A 13,818-nucleotide genomic window follows, 5' to 3' on the forward strand; every position below is an offset into this window, starting at 1 on the left:
TTTCTTTTAATCACTTTACTATGAGGAGCCTCTGTATTTTACAATATAAACAATAAAAATGATAATTCTTTCATCAATATGCTTGTTTTGGGTGTGTGTGTTTGTGCATGTTCCGGATTGAACCCACGTCTCCCACATGGAAGTGAGCATTCTACTACTGAACCATCTGGGAAGCCTATCAATAGACTTTTCATTTCTGATTTTCCCTAGAACATGAATAACCTGCTGTATCTGAAGGAAGCTTCTGAGGCCTTGGGTTATGTTATGCTGTTTCAAATGAATGTAGAGTATTTTCTACGTGGGTAATAACAATTTGTTTTATTTTGTAAATGTTGACTTTAAGTTTTAAGGTATTATATGGTAATTGTTATAATAATTTCCAGGAGAAGATTTTATAATCAGAAATATAATATAAATCTAAATGAAAAAGGTAAAAAGAAGAAACTGGAAACTAATAATTAAAGACACATCTGACCAAAATTAGACCCACTTAACATTACTTTATTAGTTCTGCCTGAGATATCTATTCTTCATTGCTGAATATGATGAGATCCTAGGAGTTCTGGTGACTTTATTAAATTTAAGAACAACTGCTCTATAATTCAGTTATTTATTTTTTTTTAATTTTTGTGTGCAAGAAGAAAATGAATTGTCAAAAAGCTTCAAATATGGCTTGGTCTAAATTGTATCTCAAGAAACACATTTAATTCCTTTACAAAACCCTAACTCACCTAATCAATAGAGTGAAGTCAGAGATTTCTGTTTTGTAGAGTAAGAGTAGGAACTGATTTGTATTAAAATAATCTGGTTTCCTCATGGTTCTGGGCCCTAGAGTAGATAAGCAGAAACAGAATTTCTGGAGTGTGGAACCAGGAAAATCTTCATTTTAACAACAGAGGATACTCTGCTATTCACAGCAAAAAAGTGAAAACCAAAGTAGTAATAAAGTGTCTTGATTTCAACAGAAATTTTATTTCAATCTCTAGAAGAGAATTTGTCCTTTATGGAGTTTTACTTGATCCCCAAGTAAGAGAAACATGCTACAAGTGTAGAATTTGGCTTTCTTCACTACAGGTTGAGTTGAGGTAACATGAACTATGGAGAATTGGAGGTAGAATATCCTGGCTGACAAAGTACAAAAACGGTTTCAATAGGAGTAGGAGAGTCATTTTGATATTGGCATCACAAATTTTCCAGGAAGCACCTTGGAGAACTCAATTTTGGTGGATGGTGAGGGAGAATTTGCACTGCATGACATGAGAAAATGGAGGAGAAGTTCATAAAGAGGAGACAGAGTTAATGATAAAGACAAAGACTAAAATGTGACTTTCTTATTGACATACTTCCTAGCACTCTAGAGTACTGTGTACAGACACTGCAAAAGAGAAAGAGATTGCATAGAGAGAAAGGATCTGTTGTAATCCTTGTACATTTTCATGGAAGTCCTAAAGAATGGGATGGGAACAGAAATTAAGGAGAAAAAACTAAGTATATTTGTTACACTGCAGACAGACTGACTTGACAGAGGATCCAAATCCACCCTGGGAGTACTCACTGTTGAAGATCAGCTGATGAAGCAAAATCCACCCCTGACAAAATTGTAGGGTTCGAGGGTAGACCTGTCATTGAGAAATAAATATCTTCTGCCAAGGTAGCTTTGGCCAATGGAGACGTGTTCTGGGGAATCTGACTGGCTCTGCTTGTTTGGCATCTGATGGCAATTTAAGCTCCTGTGGGTTTGTTGACATTAGGAAAAGAATGTCATGTTACTCCAGGGAAATAAGACTCTTAAAGCCTGTGGAAAAAAATAAAAGAAAATGGTGAGTAAACAGTAGTCACATCTACCTAACTTTGGCAATTATGAAACCAACAACAATGTGTATTTTAAAGCTACAATAATATCTATTGGGGCAGTCCTGCTTGGACATGAGGAAAGGTTAATGATAACTTTTCGTCCTCCCTTTGCGAGCTGGTGCTTATACGTAGTCTGCTACCACAGTCTTGGTATACATTATCTTACCTTGTTCTACTCTAATATCACCAGGCTCATTTGTTTATATTGACTATGGCTATAGAAGGTCCCAGAGGCCCTGCACGTTCACTAAGCATTTACATTTCTTTTCCAAAGCTCAGGGTTGTCTTTCCTAAATGATGCCTTTCTTCTACTGATGTTTTTTTAGATGCAGACATTATGGATGAAATTTCATCAGTTGTTTTTCACATTCTATAATAATTGTCATTTGTCTATAGCCTCTCCAAACACTCCTCACCCATTTTAAATTATTTCTTGCCTACTTAAGGTGCCCTTTGCTAATGATTCTCAGGTTTCCACTAAGTAGTAAATTTATCCTAGGGGAGATGATTGATCCTCTCAATATATATTTACTTGTAAGGAAATAGGTTTTAATCTGAGAGCAATTTCAACTTTTAAGGGTTCACCCAGTATCTTCTATCTCACAGTGATTGTAAATGAAGACAATAATCCATTTTGTGAGGATCATATATCCTAGAGAACAGAGAACAGTGGTGGTGGATTATTTAGAAGACGGATAGCTCAACTATAATTTCTGATTTCATAACATGAAGTTTCATTCAGCCAAATGCTTTCAGAGGCCTTTAGAAATGCTTGAGATCTTTTCCTTGATTTCTCTCCCTTCCTTTCCTTCTTCCTTCCTCCCACCTCCACTCTCTGTTTACCAATCTACCTCCCTTTTCCTCTCTTTTTTTCAACTTCTGATTATCAGCCATGAAGGCTCTGGACCAGTCATCATTGGCATTGGCATGAGAAAGTCAGCATCACACTTGTGGCCTTTAAAAGAAATGAAAAAGGAACCAAAGCAATGGTTTTATTTGCTGTTTATCCATACCACACAGTAACACAGTGTGCATTGCAGATGAGAATATGACTAGTCTTCTGGCTTCCATGGCCTTTCCAGTGCATAGTGAAAGCATGGTGTTCTAAGATTTGGGAGAGGCCCTCTATTTAAGTAATGGTCTACCCAAAATATTAACGAAGGGCAAATGAGAAGAAAGAATTTGGAAAGCGCAGTATAATTGTGATACAATGAAATATTCCTTTTCTGCACTCCACAGAATCAGTTTGTCTTGTCTTTTTATACCTTTCAAATGCTCAAAAAATGAGGGCATTGAGAGGAAACCACATCACATCATTTCATATTTCTTAATCTGTCTAATGATGGAGCATAAAAGCAATGACAAAACAGAAACATTGATTACAACTGAAACCCACATTTTGGCTTCTAGATACCATTCTCCATTTAGAGGAGCCAAGACAAATGGTTGATTGCAGAGCTGGGGCAGGGAGAGTATGATTGAGCCTGGGCCATCTAGTTGTACTAGAATGTTAAAAACTGCTCAGAGAATCCTGGAGACATTTCCAAAGGACATGAAACCATTTTGGAAGGACTGCAACTGATGACTATTGAAACAATTTAATATTAAAATACAGAATGACAGCCTGAATTATGACCTTTGAATAATATAAGAAAAAATGAGTCTATAACAAGAGTAGGCAAATACTTTTCGAAAAGAGCTAGAAAGTTCATGTTTTTGGTTTTTGAGTCAACAGGTCAAAGGCTAATCAAAGATTCAAGTAGGTACGTATATAACAAAAAAGGAGACTAATTTCCACGAATTTTTATTTTAAAATTCAAAATACATTGATAATTATAAATAATTCTTATGATACATGTTTATGAAAGAGAGGAATTGATTTGCTGTGGGAGTCTAAAACCATTAGATAAGTTTATTTTCACTGCATGCATTACTTCAGTAGCTTTACTCAAACCCAATTTAATTAACTCACAATTGGTAAATGACTTAACTTGCTTAGCTAACAAAGAAGCCACTCTCAAAGTTATTTGCTGCAACCTCATTTGCATTTTATGTTTTAATGGAGAAGTTCTGCTATCATGAGACATTCTACTGTAAATTTTCTATCCATTTCTTTCCAATGAGTTAGGAATATGTTGGGCAAGGCTTAGTGTGGTAAGGTTAATGTATACTGTATTTTTTAAACACATCTAAATGTCATTGCATAAAATAAGGTTTTGCCTATTTGTTCAATAACAAAATAATCCACACAACACTGTCCCATAAAAGTGTGACATTCAAAAACCGTTTTCTCTGCTTTCCTTGTTTTTACATGGAGGTTATACACTAGTATTAGAAAATAAAATTGTGGTGAGGCAATATGCATGGCACTGAAACACTGTTGAGTTAGTTGTAAGGACATCGTCGTGATTTGTAATGGGACAAACAGCAGTGGACACGAATGAAAGGGTAGAATGCTCCATATAGTTTCTGTCCTCTCTTGTTGCAACTACTCAACTCAGCCATAGTAGTGGAAAGCAGCCACAAGAAACATGTAAATGAATGAAGATACCTGCATTCCAAAACATTTCATTTGTTAACACTATAAATTGTATTTCATATAATATTCCTGTCTCATGGTTTAGTTTGCTAAATGCTGTCAGATTGCATTATACCAGACATGAAACAGCCTTTAAAAGGACATGTATTAAGATACAGTTTTAAACCCATAAAAATGTCCTAATTAAGGCATACAGAGAAAGATACCTTGACTCAGGAAAGGCCATTCTCTATCATGTGGAAAAATATATGGCAACATCTGCTGGACTCCACATTTCCAAACATCTGTGTCTAAGCATCTACTCTCTCTGTCAGCACTCAAAGCAGCTGTAAATGTTTGCATCTCTGTTGACTGTGAAGCAATTTCAACATATCTCCCCTCTACAAGGACTCCAGTAAACTAACCAAGACCCAAACTTGAATGGACATAGGCACACCTCCATCTAATATAAGAGTCACACCCACAGTTGGGTGTACCACTTCTCCATGGAAATGATCTAATCAATGGTTCCACCCTAAACAATAGGTCTGACCCCACAAGATTAGAGCGGGATTGAAAGAAATGGCTTTTCTGGGGTACATAATAGTTTCAAACTGGAACATCTCACAAGATGCTATTCTGTTAATTATCCTTCAAGTAATTGTAATTATGAAAACCTTTGAACATGACTCATTCAAAAATAGGCAATGAATAAGATTTGACTCAGTGTATCATTTGCCAATGCCTACTCTATGCTGATTTAAATAAATGAGAAGAGAAATTTCTTCCTTAAACTTAAATATGAAGTAATAAAAAGAGAAAATATGACGGAATGAAAGCCACTAACAGATGTTAACAATAGTGAGTGGAAGTGTCAGTAGTAAATACAATACATCCTCACAAAATATTTGTAAATAACTGTTTCTGTTTGCTAAAGCAGCCAGAATGCAAAATATCAAAAATGAATTGGTTTTTATAAAAGTGATCTAATAGATGATAAGTTACAATTTTAAGGCAATGAAATTGTGCAGGTTAAGGTACCAACAAGAAGACATCTTCTTGGAGGAAAAACAGCTGCATTCTGGTTCCTCAGTCACATGGAGGGCACAGGGCAATGTCTGCTGCCTTTCTCTCATGGCTTCCGGTTTCAAGTGGGTCTCTCAACTCTTATAGGCCCCTCTGGACTCTTTTTCCTTCTGCATTTCCAAACGTCTGTGTTCTCTCTAAAATGTCCCCTTCTTAAAGGACAGGCAGTGATTGAGTAAGACCCACCTTGAATGGGTAAAGTCACATCTCCATGGAAACAACCTACTGAAAAGGTTCCACCCACAACTGGGTGGGTCACATCACCATGGAAAGAACCTAATCATAAAGTCCCATAAAACAATGGGTCTTTTCTCACATTTTCTTGCTCTTTGTAACTTTATGGTATATTTTGACCAATTTCTTTTATTTTAAACAATTGTTTCATGTTTAAGAAATCCTTTCCTGACCCAAGATCAGAAATGCATTGTGCAATATATTCTTATATGACAAAGTCTTGCTACCAAATTTCAGTCCTTAATCTTTAAATATGTTGTGTGATAGACAACCACTTTCCTTTTTTCCATATATATGTAACCATTTGCCTAAGAATTGTCTGTTGAATAATTTCTCCTTTCTTCACTGTTATCCAGTGGCAGCTTAACTATAAATGGAATATCACAAATTTCTCATGAAGGGTGAGAATTGACACTGCTTCTATGGAAGGTGATTTGCAATATTTATCAAATTTACAAATGAATTAATTTCTAGGAATTTATCCAATATGCTGTCACACGTGTGAAATACCTTGTGAATAAGGTCGTGATTGTAATGCTCTTTGTCATAGAAAAATATTGATAACAATCTATATTTTCATGGATAGTAGACAGGATAAATAAGTTTCATTCATATAATGTAATATTATTCAGGTGTTAAAATATCTAAGAGAATGGGCTGGCCACGGTGCCTCAGTAGGCAAGAATGCTTGCCTGTCATGCCAGAGGACCCGGGTTCGATTCCCGGTGCCTGCCCATGTTAAAAAAAAAAAAATCTAAGCGGATAACCAAAAATGGTTAAAACTACTTCTTTATTCTCCCTGCAGATAGTTTACATCTTCAAAAATCCTAAGGCTATTTTGGACTCATCAATTTTCAAATTTGGTGATTCCATTGCAAGCTCCAGAGAACTTAGAGCAAGACACAAAACAGTTTCTAGATGGAAAAGGTAACTATAAATTTATTTGTCAAATACATGTGTATGAAATAGTGTTGTCATTTACCCAAATCCAGCTTAGGGAACATATTTTGAGGTAATGGAGAAGGGGGTGATAGAGGGAAGAATGCAGATGAGTGGTTACTATTGTCCATCAATTTACTCTGCCATCATCCTCTATCCCTGCCAGGATTGCTTTAGAGGTTGTCAAGGTTGCAAAGGCATATTTCTTAGGAAATATTTTTACCTGACTATAAAAGAATCATAAACATTCTAGCCATTCAAACAATCAAGATCTGTATCCCTATATGTTCCAGAACAGCTCCTGTTCATGGTGGGTGTAGTATATGGTGGGTGTAGTTAGTGTGCCCTCCAATGGGCAGCTGTGGAACTTCTCATTACACCACCAAGGAGGGTGGGTTGGTGCAAGAGGCTTGTGGAGCATGCACCTGGGGTTCTCACACATTTAAAAGACTATACCTACTTTCTGTACTTTTGTTGACAGCTAATGTTGCTAGAATAAAGAAAAATGTTTTAGAATAGAGACTAGGAAGAAACTAGAGACCTGTTTTCAGGTGGAAGATGTAGGAGAAGGAAAGATCTTGCCTTAGTCTTCAAAATTTGATCTCTGCTTTCCTCATCTCTGTATTGCTATTTTTTTACCTACGTAGAGTGACTTTCCTAAGCAGATTCTTGTAGAAATTAGGGAATTGTTTTCCAAGGCACTAACAATTTGTTTTAGTTTGCTAAGACTGTTGGAATGCAATACTCCTGAAGTGGATTGGCTTTTATAAGGGGCATTTAATCAGTTATATATATATATACACACACACATATATATATACAGTTATATATACAGATATATATATAATATATAATTTTATATATTAAATATATAATATATAATATATAATAATGTTTATATATTAAATATATAATATATAATATATAATAATGTTTATATATTAAATATATAATATATAATATATAATAATATTTATATATTAAATATAAATATTTTAATATATAATATATATAACTGTATATATATATATATACATATATACATATATATATACAGTTCTTCTGAGGAAAGGCAGAAGGCTTTTATCTGAGTTCCTCTGTCACATAGGAAGGCGCACGGTGACCTGTGATGGGCTTCCCTCCCAGCATCTGGGTTCAGCTTTTCCTGGGGTGGTTCCTTTCTGCATCTCCAAATATCTGAATCTGATCTGCTGAGTTCTCTTCTGACCTCCCTCTTTTAAGCCACCCACTAATTAAATTAATCATCACTCTTTGTGGAAGGCACTTCCTTAGCCAACAGCAGATGTAATCAGCCATAGATGAATTTCACATACTGATGATTTCAGTCCATAGCAACAGAACAACTGGCCACCATCACCTGGGCTAGTTGACAGCTGAACCTAACTGATACACCATAGGAAGAGATATGGATGTCCAGAAATGGAGGCTGATTTTTCCTTTCTGATGCTTCCAAAACAGAAAAGGACAGTTGTTTATTGTGTAATGAGTGCAACATCTTTATCTCATCACTTATTAATTTTTCCCACAGTGTTCAGAAACCTTTGGCTTGGTCACACACAGGTTGAATGAGCACAAACATGACTTCAACATTTTGTTCATGAAGTATGAAGATATGAAGATAAGTTTATTTTTAAAAATAACTTTTCCTTAAAATTCTTTCTTCTCTTGGTTAGTGGGAACCACATTCTCCGGTCTTGGTCCCCTTCACACGTAAATACTCCTACTCAGGCTTCTTTCTGGTCTCCTAATTTCTTGCCCACCTCTTAATTACCATCTTCCTCAGGGCTCTCCTCCAGGCCTCCCCTCATGATGCACAATCTTCATTCATGATTTTTTTCTCTTAGATCCTTCTGCGGTAATTAAGGCAAAACCAGATGTCCAGAGCAGCCAGGTATAAATAAAGAGGAGGCACTGTGGAGTGCTGAGGTGAGAAGCCACTGCTAAGACATGGCTCCTTATCACCAGAGGAGAATTTGTGCTCTGTGTACCAAGCTCTTCCTATCTTTAAGAGAACCTTGAAATGTAGATTTCATGTGAAATCACTAAATTTTTAAATATTGGTAATCAAATCAATGCTATCTTAAAACATTGTGTAAAACCAGAAAACACACTTGAAGCTCAGTATTCTGAGACCTCTCCTTGTTAGGTTGATTCATTCATACATTATTCATTCATTTATTTTAAAAAATATTGAAAGACTACTATGTGGTAGGCACTGACTCATTAGACAACTAAATTAATCTTTTCATTCATTCAGTTAATAATCTAACAGGGAACACAGGTATTCATCAAGCATGTATATAATTCAGAACAGCTGGTAAGTGTTATGAAGAAAAGTGCAGGTATGATGTCACTATATGTAACAAGACGATTGGGTATAATCAAGGGTGAGGGGAGTCGTTTTTCAGAAGAAGTAGCATGGGAACTGCAAAACTAGATAAACATAAGTTAATAAATGCAAGAGAGGGAGAGAGAGAGAGGAGTATTCCAAACCAGAGAGACAATGTGCAAATTCCCTAGCTCAGGAAGTTTCCTCTTTGAAGAACTGAAGGCAGTAACTTACACTGGTGAAAAATAAATATGGAGAGGTATGTAGGAGCCTGATTGTGTGAAGTGTATAGGATGAGTTAATGATAATGATATTTTTTAAATCCTAAAAGCACTAAGGAGCCCTATGGGAGTTATAAGGAGAGCAATGTAATAGAATTAGTATTTTTTTTTTTTCCTCCAAATTCCTGGTTTAATAAGGTTTTGTTTATTTTGAGAAAAAAAGGTCCCAAACATTAGGCTGTTCACAAAAATAACCCACAGTATCAACTTTAGAAAACAAATCTTAAGACTATTACACTAATTATTTTTCTAGAGGATGCATATGACATGCCAACTCTCATTCCACAAAAATACATTGTTACATTTGTTTGACAGCCCCACACAGCACTCTTAGGTGGGATATAACACACATACCTCTAACTCAAAGCTGCTCACAGGTGCTACTCAACTAATTGAGATTGCCTTTGCAGTTAGGGAAGCAATTACTGAACTCATGTATATGAATGGTGAGAACTGTACTCCCTAAATAACAAGAGATTATTTTGGAGACAGTTGATAAAAACCATACATCCTTTTTATTGTTAAGTCATAAAGAGGTATCAAAATTAAAAGCGAAAATTACAGGGTAAGACTTAACTACTAGGAGCGTCAAAGGAAGTGAAAATGGGACTAGGCGCAGGGCAATTGAATTAATGAACATTAATGGGCAGGATGGGGAGAACAGTGAGCATGTGCTGAAGATACTAGGGGAGAGGATCTGGTGAAAAATTTGATCTTAGACAAGCGCCTAGGTAAAGTAATAATGGGATAAGATTTCTAAACCCCACTATGTGCTTAAGAGTCATCCTCGCCATTGGCGCTGTCTCTGTCATCCTCTCCTTCCTCTGCCTCTTTTTCATCATCCTTGATCAACTCCAGCTGGTCATCCCCCCATCTTCATTATCATCATCATCCAGTAGGTCCCCCTCCTCAGCAGAGTCATCTGCACCCCCCTCAGACTCCATCTTCACATTAGTCTCATCTTTCTTCAGGGAGCTGCTGCTCTGCTCCTCTTCTGACTTATCATTCTTCATCTCTACTCCTTGCTTGCTCTGTTCCTTTTCAATTTTTTCCAGGCTTTCCAGTAGAGAATCCACTTTTTGCTTTATCTGGGTCAACTCCTTCTTAATGGCCTGAAGATCATCTCCCTTCAACTTTCCAGATTTAGAAGAAGACCCCCTCTGTCCACTCTTGGAATTAAAGCCACTTTTGCCTCTTCGTGATGTGTTTCCCGACACACGCTGGCGTTTTGAGGGCACTACAGCCCGAGCAATGGGAGGAGGAGGAGGAACACGTGCTGGGTAGCTGTACATCCTGTCATAATAATCCCGTTGAAAGTCATAGTCCAAGTCAAAAGAAGAGCCGTACATCTCCGCTGCAGATCGTTTCACACCTGCTTTTCCTCGGTTCACTTTTGGCTCTGCAGCCAGATTAATATCTAAAACCTGGCCAGCAATCATTCTGCCATCCTCTCCTGCTACAGCAGCCCGGGCATTTCTCTCGTTAACATACTGAACGAAGGCAAAGCCCTTATGAACAGAGCAACCCACAATTTTGCCATACTTCGAGAAGATTGCCTCCACATCAGACTTCTTCACCACCAAGGTATTGAGATTTCCAATGAATACACGGGAGTTCATGGAGCGGGGATCTGTCTTGTTGGTAACATTGCTGGCCATGGTGTTTGATGATACGGTTTGTCACAAAGCAGGAGGGGGGAGGGAGAAGGGATTCAAATCTGAATCTCCCACTCCCAGATTCCACGCGAAGAAGCCGACTGCTGCTCGAGGTCGGCAACGCGGTAGCAACCGCACAGTCTCCGTCCGTCCACAAAATAGAATTAGTATTTTTGAATATCATTCCCTTTAACAGGTTGAAAAGTGATGATAGTGAGTATAGACTCACCTGTTAGAGATAGTATGTAAATCTATTGAAAGAAAATCTGGTTTTGGATTAGAGTATCAGCATTGGGAATTGAGGGAATACAGAGTTTTAAAACCTATTTAGGAGATAAAAAGAGTTGGGATTATATGAAGGAAAAACAAAAAAGAGGGAGCTTCCAGGATACAGTCATAGTTTTGATTGTAGATGGTGTCATACATGAAGTTGTTTAGGGAACATTAAAGATGGTTCAGGTTAGGTACAGTAAATTCTAAATCTGGTTATGACTTGTGGAATATAAGGTGACTGAGAAGCATCTAAATGGATATATTGAGGAATAAGTGAAAAATACAGGTTTGAAGTAAAGAAGAGGTCTGGATTGAAGGTATGAATTTGGGCTTCATCACTGTATAGTATAAAGTGAAACCATGAATATGGATAAAATATAGGGGGGTTGGAATAAGGTACAGAGTGAGAATTAAAGAGGAACTGCAATAAACTTCTCAGTGATTTTAACATGCAGGCACATATGCATCAAGGGATGTGTACAACAGTGTTTATATTAGCATTGTACATAATGGCCTATTACTTTAAACAGTCTTATTTCTCAACCGTGATATAATTGGCAAATAAACAGTCATGTATTCAGACATGAAATACCACACAGCAATAAAACAAAGGAAATTACCAATATATGTGAAAACACTCATGAATTTCACAATCATATGATTGATCAAAAGAATCCAGATACAAAAATGCACACTGGGTTTTCCATTTATAAGGAATATTATCAGAGCTAAATTACAATGTTGTGGGATTTATACCAAGATGCAAAAGCTATACATAAAAGCAAGAACTATTTATCATAAAATACAAAGATAGTATTTATCTTTAGGGGAAGGGAAAGGTTTATGATTAGGAAAGGGCACGTGTTTGGGGGGTTCTGGAATACCGCATTGTTCAATTTCTTCACATGCATGTTAGTCACGGGTGTTCGTTTTATAATAATTCTTTAATCACATATTTTAATGAATTTTCTACACGTTCTATTTTACAATTCAAAAATCTTTGAGCTATTTATTTTTTCTCAAAAATGGGAAGGTATTTAGTCCCATATCATTTGGGAAAGCCTAATATGGCAAGACATTTAATCTTTCTCTTCCTACGTTCTTTTCCTTCATGTGTTCTAATTGGCTGAAGCTTTCCGTGAAGTAATTTGTACATACCTGTTTTTCTTGGAGGAACAGACTTTGGAAATTGAAGTAATAGGGTAGGAATGAAGAAAGGGACTATCCCTGCAGGAAGAGTTTATTATTTTGTGGAATATGCTCATATTATGCACACAAATAGGTGATAGTTTTGGGAAATGGCTTATATGCTAAAGAAACCCCCTAACTGGAGAACTTTAGGGAAACATAGGAAAGAGTCTCATAAGCCATTGTGCAAACAGGAATGCTTTTTAGAGTAAGGTGACCTGTATTTTGTCTTTCTACGATGTATCATTATGGATTTTTCCTTCTGTTCCTGTTCATCTGAATTGAATCTGCCTCACAAATGTTTAACCAGGGTCTTAATTTCTACTCATGAATTTGCATCCACTTTAAGTCTGTATGGTTTCTATCTTTTTCCAAAAATTTGTTGTTGACTTTGATTGCAGTTGAACATAATAGCAAAGTTATTCTTAAATTATTTCTGTGAATTATTAGGTCTGTTTCTATTGTCTTTTTTTCTGCTGGTTTTTGGCCACATTTTCTTACCTCTTCATCTTGGCCATCTTGATTATGTGCTAGTCATTGTACATAAGAGTTACTTGTAAAATAATTTGGCAAGTACGGTACTATTATTTTACTCCCTCACTCTAAGTAGTCTACCAATGATTACCACCTATAAGGATGAAATCTAAGATAATCAACAAAATCAGCAAAGCCCTTTATCCTCTGTACCCAATCTGCATCACCAGCTTCATTTCTTATGAGCCTGGTTTTCAATGAATATGGACGGCATTTCAAGCTTCTGTAATTTGGGACTCTTAGAAGTGCATTCTCATGCTTTTCCAGGGATGTTTCTTCCTTATAAAAGTTGTTTGAATCACTGCAAGGTAAAATTAATCTTTCTTTCCAGTGAACTATTATTGTGCATTATTTTTCTGTATCTGATTTTCCCCCATTGTTTTTTCAAATATTTTTATTGAGAAATCTCCATACACATACAGTCCATACATGGAGTACAATCAATGGCTCATAATATCATCACATAGTTGTGTATTCATCACCACAATCATTTTAAGAATGTTTGCATCATTCCAGAAAAAGAAAAAAACCACGCACACCCTCATTCCCCTTTCCCCTCCACGCACTTAACACCAGAATTTTAATCTACTCAATTATTTTACCCTTTATAACTCCCAATTCTTTATTTTTCATATATATATATATATATATATATATATATATATATATATATATATATGGAAAAGTAATATATATATTATATATACAGAATAGTAATATATATATTGCTCATCCATCCATACCTTGGATAAAAGGAGCATCAGACACAAGATTTTCACAATCACATGTTCACATTTTCAAAGCCATATTGTTATACAATTCTCTTCAAGAATCAAGATGACTGGAACACTGCTCAACAGTTTCAGGTATTTCTCTCCAGCCACTCCAATACACCATAAACTAAAA

General features: G+C 36.2%; 1 pseudogene; it reads right to left on the reverse strand.

Annotated features, from left to right (window-relative positions):
* Window positions 1–9,364: 9,364 nt before the first annotated feature.
* On the reverse strand, window positions 9,365–11,071 carry LOC143685107 (heterogeneous nuclear ribonucleoproteins C1/C2 pseudogene; annotated as a pseudogene).
* Between the last annotated feature and the right edge of the window lie 2,747 nt (window positions 11,072–13,818).

The sequence above is a fragment of the Tamandua tetradactyla genome, chromosome 5 (assembly GCF_023851605.1).
Source record: "Tamandua tetradactyla isolate mTamTet1 chromosome 5, mTamTet1.pri, whole genome shotgun sequence".
Taxonomy (NCBI): Eukaryota; Metazoa; Chordata; class Mammalia; order Pilosa; family Myrmecophagidae; genus Tamandua; species Tamandua tetradactyla.